The sequence below is a fragment of the Phyllostomus discolor genome, chromosome 12 (genome assembly GCF_004126475.2).
Source record: "Phyllostomus discolor isolate MPI-MPIP mPhyDis1 chromosome 12, mPhyDis1.pri.v3, whole genome shotgun sequence".
Classification (NCBI taxonomy): domain Eukaryota; kingdom Metazoa; phylum Chordata; class Mammalia; order Chiroptera; family Phyllostomidae; genus Phyllostomus; species Phyllostomus discolor.
In genome coordinates this window covers 74,904,195-74,913,834 of record NC_040914.2, presented here as the reverse complement: position 1 = coordinate 74,913,834, position 9,640 = coordinate 74,904,195, and positions in this window count along the sequence as shown.

The window sequence follows — 9,640 nt, the reverse complement described above, 5'->3', positions numbered from 1 at the left end:
GTTTTGAGAATTAATATCTGTCAAATGCTTTGGAGAAACAGGAAAAGAATTTTTTAAATGGCAGGCCTTTCTTTTTCCTTTTAATCAATTATAGATTTGCCTTGGGGTAACCCTAAGACAAACTTAAATCCCCGACTTTCATCCCCATGGAGTGAACAAAAATAGTCACTTCGTTAGCCTTCCAGTGGTCAGGCCATTACTTTGAGTTTCACATTCAAACGCCATCAAGGAGGAAACTTAGACCTTGGGAGGAATTTTGGAGAAATGCATGCCGCGTGTTTTCCACGCGGAACTGTATGGCTGGGGGGCCAGCTAAAATGTTTGCAAGTGGCATTTGCACCGTCAAAGCAATTTTGACAGGTCCTCTTGAAGGGTCTCGTAACTAGACGCTCCACAAACTGCAAGAAATTAGCCCCAATCACAGACCATCCAGCAGACTCGTATTTAATAATACTTCCCAAATGTGTGAAGCACTTAGTTTTAGAATAACAGGAAGAAAGGACTCGCCCATTGGATTTTCGTCCTCAGGGAGAGCCTTGCTTTCTCTGGCCAGACCCGTCCAGCCTCCCCAGGTCCCCCGACCTTGGGGCTGGCATGTCCCAGGGAGGGCGAGGTCCCCATGACTTGCGCTCTTGGCCTTGTCTGTTGAGAAGGAGCCCAGGCTCCAGCTCAAGCCTGGAAACGTGAGAGCCTCCACCAGGTCCACTGGGCCACGGAAACCACCACAAAATTGCTCCCTTCCTTCTACACTGCCCGCCGGGCTGCCTGCCTCATGGCAGCTCCAGGAGGCCCTTCTGACAAGAGAGCATTGTGACTTGTGTCTGATCCCTCCCCTGTCACAAAGGAGGCCTTTCACGGCCGCTGATCTGGGTGGGTGGGGACCGCACCGCCTGCTCATTAGCCAGCGCTGGGCACAGTGGCCACAGTCTGCCATGCTGTACCTGGAACTGCCCTCGTTGGGACAAATCCTTTATTTGATTTCCAACAGGGAGCTCTTCTGACGGCGGCAAGCGTGTTTGTCTGGGAGAGAAGTGTTGGCTATGAACTGCAGCAGAGACGAGGTAGAAAGCTACATACATCCCAGTGTCGGCAAAGCTATTTCCTTCTGGAGGAAAGACGACATATGGACGGTGGGTTTATGATGTCAGTGGTCTCAGAAGACGGTGAAAGAGATGGGCAGCCCTAGTTGCTTTCAGGGAGCTCGGTGGCTTGGTGAAAGGGTGGGAGGGAATGAAATTTCATGCCCTGTCCTTCTAGACTCTTGGAATATGGGACCACCTGAATAAATAGCTAATTCAAAAATATCTTCGTCCTGCAAAAGGCATCTCAGAGAGGTGGAGGATTGGAGAAGTCTTGCTGGCTGCTCGGGGAGAGCAGGGTGTGTGGGTAGGGCAGGGGTGTGCGGGTGCGTCTGCAGTGGGGGAGGAGCTGAAGTGTAATTGCTTTCAGCAGAATACCACCCCACTGTGTGATTAAGCAGAGGGGCCTGCCAGCTTCGAGAGCTTTAATTTCATGTGCATTTGGTGATTGCACTGCTCTCCTCAGGTAAAAGTGCTGCTTCCTTTCATGCTGTACAAGATGGTCCCGGCGCAGGATGAGGGGACAGCATTCCCTGCCCCCTCGCTGGGGCCGGCAGTCCTGGCAATGCGAAGGAGGGAGCTCACAGATGAGGATAAACCTGGGCCATCCTGGCCTGGGTGACCATGCCAGCCCTGAGTTGGTCGGAGCTGACGGGGCCAGTGTATTTGCCGTCACTGGAGGACACAGACTAGTCAAAGCCAGTATTTTATTGTTGGAAATGTGATGTGAGGGTCCCTGCTCCTGGATCCACCTAAACCCTTTAAAAGCAACCAGAATGACCCAAAAATGTAAGGAAAGGAGTGCTGGGCAGGAGGGAGACTTCCGGATGCCACCGGGCTGCAGCGCTGATGCAGACAGAGGGACCCCTCCCTGAGCAAGGCCAGCTCTGCAGCGCACATGGGGGATTGGAGTGACTTCCTGGTGAAAACCCCCACAGGGCAGCCTGCTCTCCTCTCGGCTGAGGCCACTCATCCCTCGTCAGGACGGGCAAGGTCTCAGTCCTTTGTGGGGGTGCCAGGTGAGCTGAGCCAACTGCCCTGAGTCTGCGAGCTGGGATTTCCGGCTCCTGGTCTGCAGGCGTCTAAGTCTGGGCCTCCAAGGAGCAGAGGCTGAGAAGGACCTGGAAGTGGAAGGTCTACTTGGGGGGAGATTCCAGCAAGTAGGAGTGAGGGAGTGAAGACGCTGGACAGGGAAGGAGGAAAAGAATAAAAAGGATGTGTTATTCACGTTGGGCACAACCCCACCGGAGGAGACCCTCTAAGAAACCTGGTGCAGTCACCCCACGGAAAAAGGGAGGGCTGGACAGTTATCCATGATTCTCATCCCCCACTAGACCCCTTACCCCCAGGTGGGGAGGACGAAGCACAGGTACTGGAGGTGGGATGCTGTCAGTGAGCTGGGAATGTATCTGCAGCCCCAGGTACACTCAGGAGGTCCAGGGGGTCTGGGCAGACGCATCAACCACCCCTCTCCATATATTCATATGTAAAAGATGCTGGTTCTTTGCAAGCCTCTGACTCCCATTGCCTCCGTCTTCACCTCATTCGCGCCTTTTTGCAGTTGCCCCCCCCCCCCACCACACGGTCCCCCCACAGGGAAACAATGTTCTGATTCCTGTCGCCATGGTTTAGTTTTATCTGTCCTTGAACTCTAGGAAATGAAATCCCAGAGCATTTACTCTGTGTCTGGCTGCTTTGGGACCACATGCTTTTGAGGGAGCTTCATCCATCAAGTTTACATGAAAAAATGGTCTCTCGTTCCGTTATCTAAATAAAATGTGTATGTCCGTTCACCTGTTGAGGGCATTCAGCTTGTCCTTCGGCAGCGTGACTGAAGCCACTCCACACACGCTCACTTGTGTGACACTTTTAGGGACCTCTCGTTTCTGTCCTCTGGGTGAACGGCCGGGAGCGGGACTGCTGGGCTGGAAGGCAGGTGCACGTTTGACTCGGTACGTCTCTGATGAGCCAGCTTCCCGAGCGGCCGTGTTCTGTGCTGTCAGGCGTTTCAGTGCCAGCTGTTTGAGATGTGCGGTGCTGTGGTATTAATTTGCACTTCTGATGACTGACTATGCTGAGCCCACTTTCATGGGATAAAGGGCTGCCCGTCTATCTTCTTCTAGGAAATGTCTGTTCAAATAGTTTGCGCATCTTTAAAACGGAGTTGTCTTCTTTATTATTGAGGTTTAGGAGTTCCTGCATTTTGGATCTGAGCCCTTCCTTGGATTGATAGTTTGCGAATATTTTCTCACGATCTGTAGCTTGCTTTTATAATTCTTTTTAATCTTACCTGAGGATAATGTTTTAACATTGAATAGAGAGAGAGAGGAAGGGAGGGAGGAAGACAAACATCCACAGGAGAGAGAATCACCCATCGGTTGCCTCCCACGTGTGCCCCAACCAGGGATCGGATGCAGAACCCAGGTGTGTGCCCCGATTGAGCTGGGCAACCTTCTGGTGCCCGGGATGACACTCCAGCCCACCGGGCCACGGGCCAGAGCTGCAGCTTGCGTTTTTATTTTCTTGACAGTGTCTCCTGAAGAGCAAAAGTTTTAAATTCTGATGAAGTCCAATTTAGCAGTTTTTAACTGAGCTGTTAGTGCTTTCCAGTTCCTCTCTGGCGCATGGTGTCTTGTCTGCGTACTGTGGCTATGTTGGATGTGCGGTCCGTCTCTGAGGTTTCCGCGGTGTCAGAAGGGGGCAGGTTCATTTCTCTCTCCCCAGGGCTGTCTGCTTGTTCCAGCAGCATCAGGCTAAACAGTCAGCCTTTCCCCCACTACATTAATAATAATTATTGATTATTCAATTGATACAGATAATTTGGTTTTCTCTATTTTTTTGCTTGTACAGTTGTATTAGAAGATTATCAATTGTATTAATCTTTTCAAAGAAATACTTTTGAGTTTTCATTTTTTTTATTTTAATCATTGTTCAAGTACAGTTTTCTCCCTTTTACTCCCATCCCAGCCCACCCACTCACCCTTCCCGAGTTTTCATTTTTTTTTCTGACTTGTTTTTTTCTCTCATTTCTGCTCCTACCTTTATTATTTCATTCTGCTGCTTGTTTTGGGCTTACCCAATCTTCCTCTTCCAGCTTTCCACAGGAACGTTTAGACCAGTAACTTCAGACCTTTCCTCTTCACCAACCAACACAGGCATCAAAGCTCTAGCTCGCTCTCTCAGAATCACTTTAGCTGCACGCTGCTAATTGTAATATGCTTTGCTTTCATTGTCACTCATTACAAAATATTTTATAATTTCCCTGTAATTTATTCTGCAACCCATGGTGGGTTATTTAGAAGAGTATTTCTTTATTTCCAAGTATTTTGAGATTTTCCTCGCTATCTTATTGTTATTTCTAACTCGATTCATTGCGGTCAGAAAGCCTGTTTTGCATACTTGGTCCTTCACGACTCATCTCGTGGTCCAGCACACGGTCTGCCCTGGTGAACGTTCACGCTCGCTTGGGAGTGGGCGTCCTACAGTTGTTAGAGAAGGGTTGTGTCAGCGTGATTAAGTCAGGGTGGCTGGCAGTGCTGTTCAGATCCTTTATATTCTTTTTTTTAAGATTTTATTTATTTATTTTTAGAGAGGGAAGGGAGGGAGAAAGAGAGAGAGAGAGAGAGCGAAACATCAATGTGCAGTTGCTGGGGGTCATGGCCTGCAACCCAGGCATGTACCCTGACTGGGAATTGAACCTGCAACACTTTGGTTCACAGACCGCACTCAATCCACTGAGCTACGCCAGCCAGGGCAGATCCTTTATATTCTTACTGATGTATTCTGCCTACTCATTCAATCAGTTCCTGAGAGTGGGATTTTTAACTCTCCAATTATGACTGTGGAGTTTTTGTTTCTCCTTTTTTGACCATAAAATTTGCTTTGTGATATTGTGAATCTGTTATTAGTTGTATACATATTTACCTATTCACATAGTTTAGTATCTAGCTATTAATTACTACATATAATATATTATGTGCAATATATGTAATATACAGTTAACTAATTAGTACATATAATTACTATATAAAATAGTATATATACTATTATTATATATAATAACTATATGTAGTTATTAATTACCATATATATTTACCACAGATAATACATAGTTATTACTATATATAATTACTATATACACATATACTATATATACATATATACTGTATATGTAAATATATGTAATATATACACTGTAAATATGAACGTTTTACATTATATATCCATTTACACAGTATATGTGTATGGAGATACATATATCTCTCTCTTACTTCCATCTCTGTCCAGTTTTCAGCACCTCTTACCCTGTTCCCTTGATACAAAACCACTTTTTCTTCCAGAGTTTCTTACGCACAGAAGAGAAAATGCAAATATATGTGATATTATTCCTCTTGCGCAGAAGTCAGCATATTGTATATACTCTTTTGCAATTTGACTTTTCCCTGAAACAATATATCTTTGCACTGCTTTCCTGCGAGTGCCTGGCCAGGTTCCTCTTGACAGCTGTGCAGTATTCCGGTGCAGTTCATGCCCCGCCCTTTCCCACCGCAGGCACCGTGGCTGGTCACACCCATCGGCTGTCACACAAGGCTGCCTCTCTCCGTCCAGAGTCTCCATTTCCCTTTCCCCCTTGCCCACTCTCCACACACCAGCCCAGGAACTAACCAGGCAAACAAAGCTCTTCTGTCTTTTAGAAGGTGGGGCAGGGAGCGACCACAAACACTCCTCAGTTAGTATTTGCCTCCTTGCACAGATGGCATTAGTTTGGCCCTTCAGGAGGCTCAGTATTTGCCGCCCTTGCATGCAGATACCCCCAGCAACCAATGAACAGTGTTTGTGTAAGGAGCACTTTCACACAAATGCCCCGAAAACAGTGATGGTGCCTTGTAGCTAAGCTTTCTGCAGACAGCACTGCGGTCCTGCCAAAAGCCCGGGCTCCCAGCTCTGCCACTAATTTACTGGGTGCCTTTGGGCGATTACCCTGCTTTAGGACACTTGGGATAGTAATTACACATTGAGGGGGTGCTTATTACGCATTTAGTCCTTCTAAGAGCATTGCGTATTTAATCCCATTTACTTGGCAACATTAAGAGGTCAGTCACATTGTTTTCCCAGTAGGTAAGTCTTTCTGAGACACAGAGATTATAATGAACTTGCTTAGAGTCACACAGCCCAGCAGAGCTAGGATTCAATTCCAGCAATCTGGTGCCAAGTTATTGTGAGGATTTAATGCATCAGGGAACACAGAGCATTTCGACAGAGTATGTGCTCATTGAATATTAGCTGTTGTCATCATTCATTACATGCCCAAGGCATGGGAATGGGATATGGCTAGGTGGAGAGGAGCGGGGACTGGAAGACATGGTGCACACTTAGAAAAGTCAGATTCAAGTTTGCCCTGTACAACTTTTAAGTGCATTAGTTCCAGGGGCGAGGAGGGGTGGAGGAGCAGCTGCCGCTGGGATCAGGTGGGAAATACTGACGAGAGGAGCGGGGGAGCCAGGGTCACCCTGTTATTAAGAGCCAAGTTGGAGGCTCGCCTCCCGTTCATGTGCCTCCAGGACAGTGCTAGTGCAGGACGCGTCAACAGGAAATGTGCAAATGATTTGGAGTCTCTTTGCTTTCCTTTGCAGCAAACAGAGAAGCAAAGAAGTTAGCAAGCTTGTTTTGGCAGGGGAAAAAACACAAAATGCCCAAACCACAAAATTCTCAAAAATATTGCTAAGCACTAATTTTGCTAACATGTTAGACAGCCTTTCGGATCTAGACAATCTTGTTCCTCGGCTGGAAACAGTTCCCGAAAGCCGTGCGAACCCAGATCCACCCTGGGCATGTGGGGATAATGAAAACACCAACCCCGCTTCCCTCACTTTCCAGCCAAGCTGAGCGGGGGCATTCCCTTCTGCATCGGCTCAGGGCCCTCCCAAAAGATGCCGGTGGTCTGCGAGAGTGCCAGCTCTGCCCCCCTGAACTCAGTGGAGACCTGGAGGTTTACATGCCCTCAAAATATGGTCAGACCAAAACCCGCTCCCCAGGTCACAGTCACAGGACCAGAAAGCCAGCTTCGGGGTACAGACCAGGCTCTTTGTTGGCACATTCCTGTCATTCAAGGTCACCGTCTCAATCAAAATGGGCGAAATGAGGAGACAAATAGGGTAACATCCCTGTTAAGAAGGTAATGAGTCACAAATGCTATTTCAATGGTTTTCTTTGAAAGAAATACACATAACTAAACCAATTTTAATTAAAGATCTTGTCTTTGTAATCAGGCAGCCACAAATGAAAGCAAAACTGCTTTCATGTGGAATAATGTGCACAGAGCCCAACTGGTTTTCCCATAAAAGGGCAGGGTTGTGTGTGTGTGTGTGTGTGCACTGTGCAAATAAGAAAAGAGTTTGTCCCTAACAACATGGGAGATGCAGCGGAAAGCTATCTTTTGCAAAGTATAAAACTGCGAATCGCCCTCCCTCCCAACATGGAAGCCATTTGGTGACGTGAGACCAACTGGAACATTTGCCAAATCCGCGTCTCAGCCGGGATTAGCCTACCCTTTGAGATTAGACATGTGAGCCTGATTTTTAAGCAAAAAGAACAGTCACAAACCAAATAAACATACCTACAAGTACATCTAAAACACAAATGGTGGGGGAATGATTGTAACACACCACATTGTGTATTTCTGCCGAAGAGACAACCTGAACATTACAGATGATGTGATTTTTAGTTTTAAATGACAGCAAAATGGGAATACCTCTCCTAAATATGTTCTTTGAAACCAGGAGGAGATCACGGTTTTTGCTTAAATATGCATATAATTTAATAATCCACAAGAGGAAAATGCATTTGAGGCGGCCCAAGCTCAGCCACACATTCCTGCTTTTTGACAGTGTCTCGGGCTGCCGGCAGCTTGCTTGTTGCGTTGAGTGTGTCTTTGGACGCGGCCGGCTGCCCTCTGGCTTGGGAAGGCTTGGAGAGCAGGGTCATCTTGAGTCCTCTTTGCATCCCCAGCATGGGAAAACCTCAAAGACACTCAGTCACCATCTGCTGCTCTGCAAGACCCTCCGGAGGCAGCAAAATGGGGTGATGGTGCTGACTCCTGGGGGTTTCTTTGAGCATCTTCCGGCTGTCTCTAATAGTCTTGCACGCACTGAATTTTGTTACTTGGCAATAACTGAAACACGTAATGGGAACACAGACAATACTAGTAAAGTTCTAAATGCAGAGTAACTCCTATTCTGAATGAGTGACAAAAACATGCCAGCAGCTGATGATGTCACTGGGTGGATTGGTACCCAGATGCTGGGCAGTGTCACGCAGCCAAGCTGGACCATGGATCTCTGTCAGACGCTCACTGGGGCCACTCCTCATGCAGGAACAAGACCTGTCCCGTGTTTCACACACTCCACTGACCCGCAAGGGTTGCAGAGGCCACAGTTGCACATTGGTCCCGAAGGTTAGTGGTCCAGCACACACTTTGTGCTCAATATACACTGGCCATTTTCACTATTTTATTATTTATGTGTTAAATTAGTTTTAAAGTCTTCACCCGAGGATATGTTTATTGATTTTAGAGAGAGAGGAGTTGAGGAGAGAGAGAGAAACAAACATCAATCAGTTGCCTCCTGTATGCACCCTAACCGGGGATCGAACCCACAACCTAAGTATGTGCCCTGCCCAGGACTGAAACCTGCAACCTCTCTGGTGTAATGGGACGATGCTCCAACCAACTGAGCCACATGGCCAGGGTTCATCCTCCTTTTTAAATGCACGGAACTATGCAGAATTCTGGCACAGCGGGCAACAGCATGGGTTTTAGAGTCAGACAGCATGGGCTGCATCCGGCTCTGATGCTCAGTAGCTGTGGGACAGTTTCCCATGTCTAAGAAAGAGAGAGCTGTACCTGCCTCAGACCACAGTGATGGCAGCTCCCAGCCCAGGTCCTTCACGTTGACCGTGCACCAAAGACTTAGAAGGAAAGCATACCTGCTCACGCATATGGGCCACTCCAGCTGTCTAGCAACACCTGTCACTTCTCAGAGAGCACTCTCTGCTCACAAAGTCAGCGTTACTGCCCAGCTGACCTCTGCTTCTCCTCTCTCGAATTTCTTTCCTGTGCCCACATTCCAGGCTGTTCTAGGCTCTCTAGTCCCAGAATGCTTTGGAGTGTCCTGGGACACATAGTTAGACACAGGGGTGACTATGGGATCTAAAAGGTGCTTTTGCTCCATGGCTGGCCTGTGGGCCTTCGGGATGCACCCCTCCCCTCCGACGGCACGTTGCCGTCTGGGCAAGGACTCTCATCGGCTTCACTGAGCCTGGCGGTGAGGCGGCTTCATTCCAGCTGCTCCCGTCCTCCGCACTTTGGGGACCTGCTGGTATTCAGGAGAGAAGGGGACTGTTTGAGCCAAAAGGTGTGAATCATCAAGCCCTGCACTGACCCTAAAAGACACCTCCAGAGGTTGCTGATCGACAATGGTGAATTTCGGCATGAGCCTATTATCTATCAGGTTTTCACTGGTCTCTAAAATCAGAAGGTAACATTTCAACCCTGGTAGCAAAAG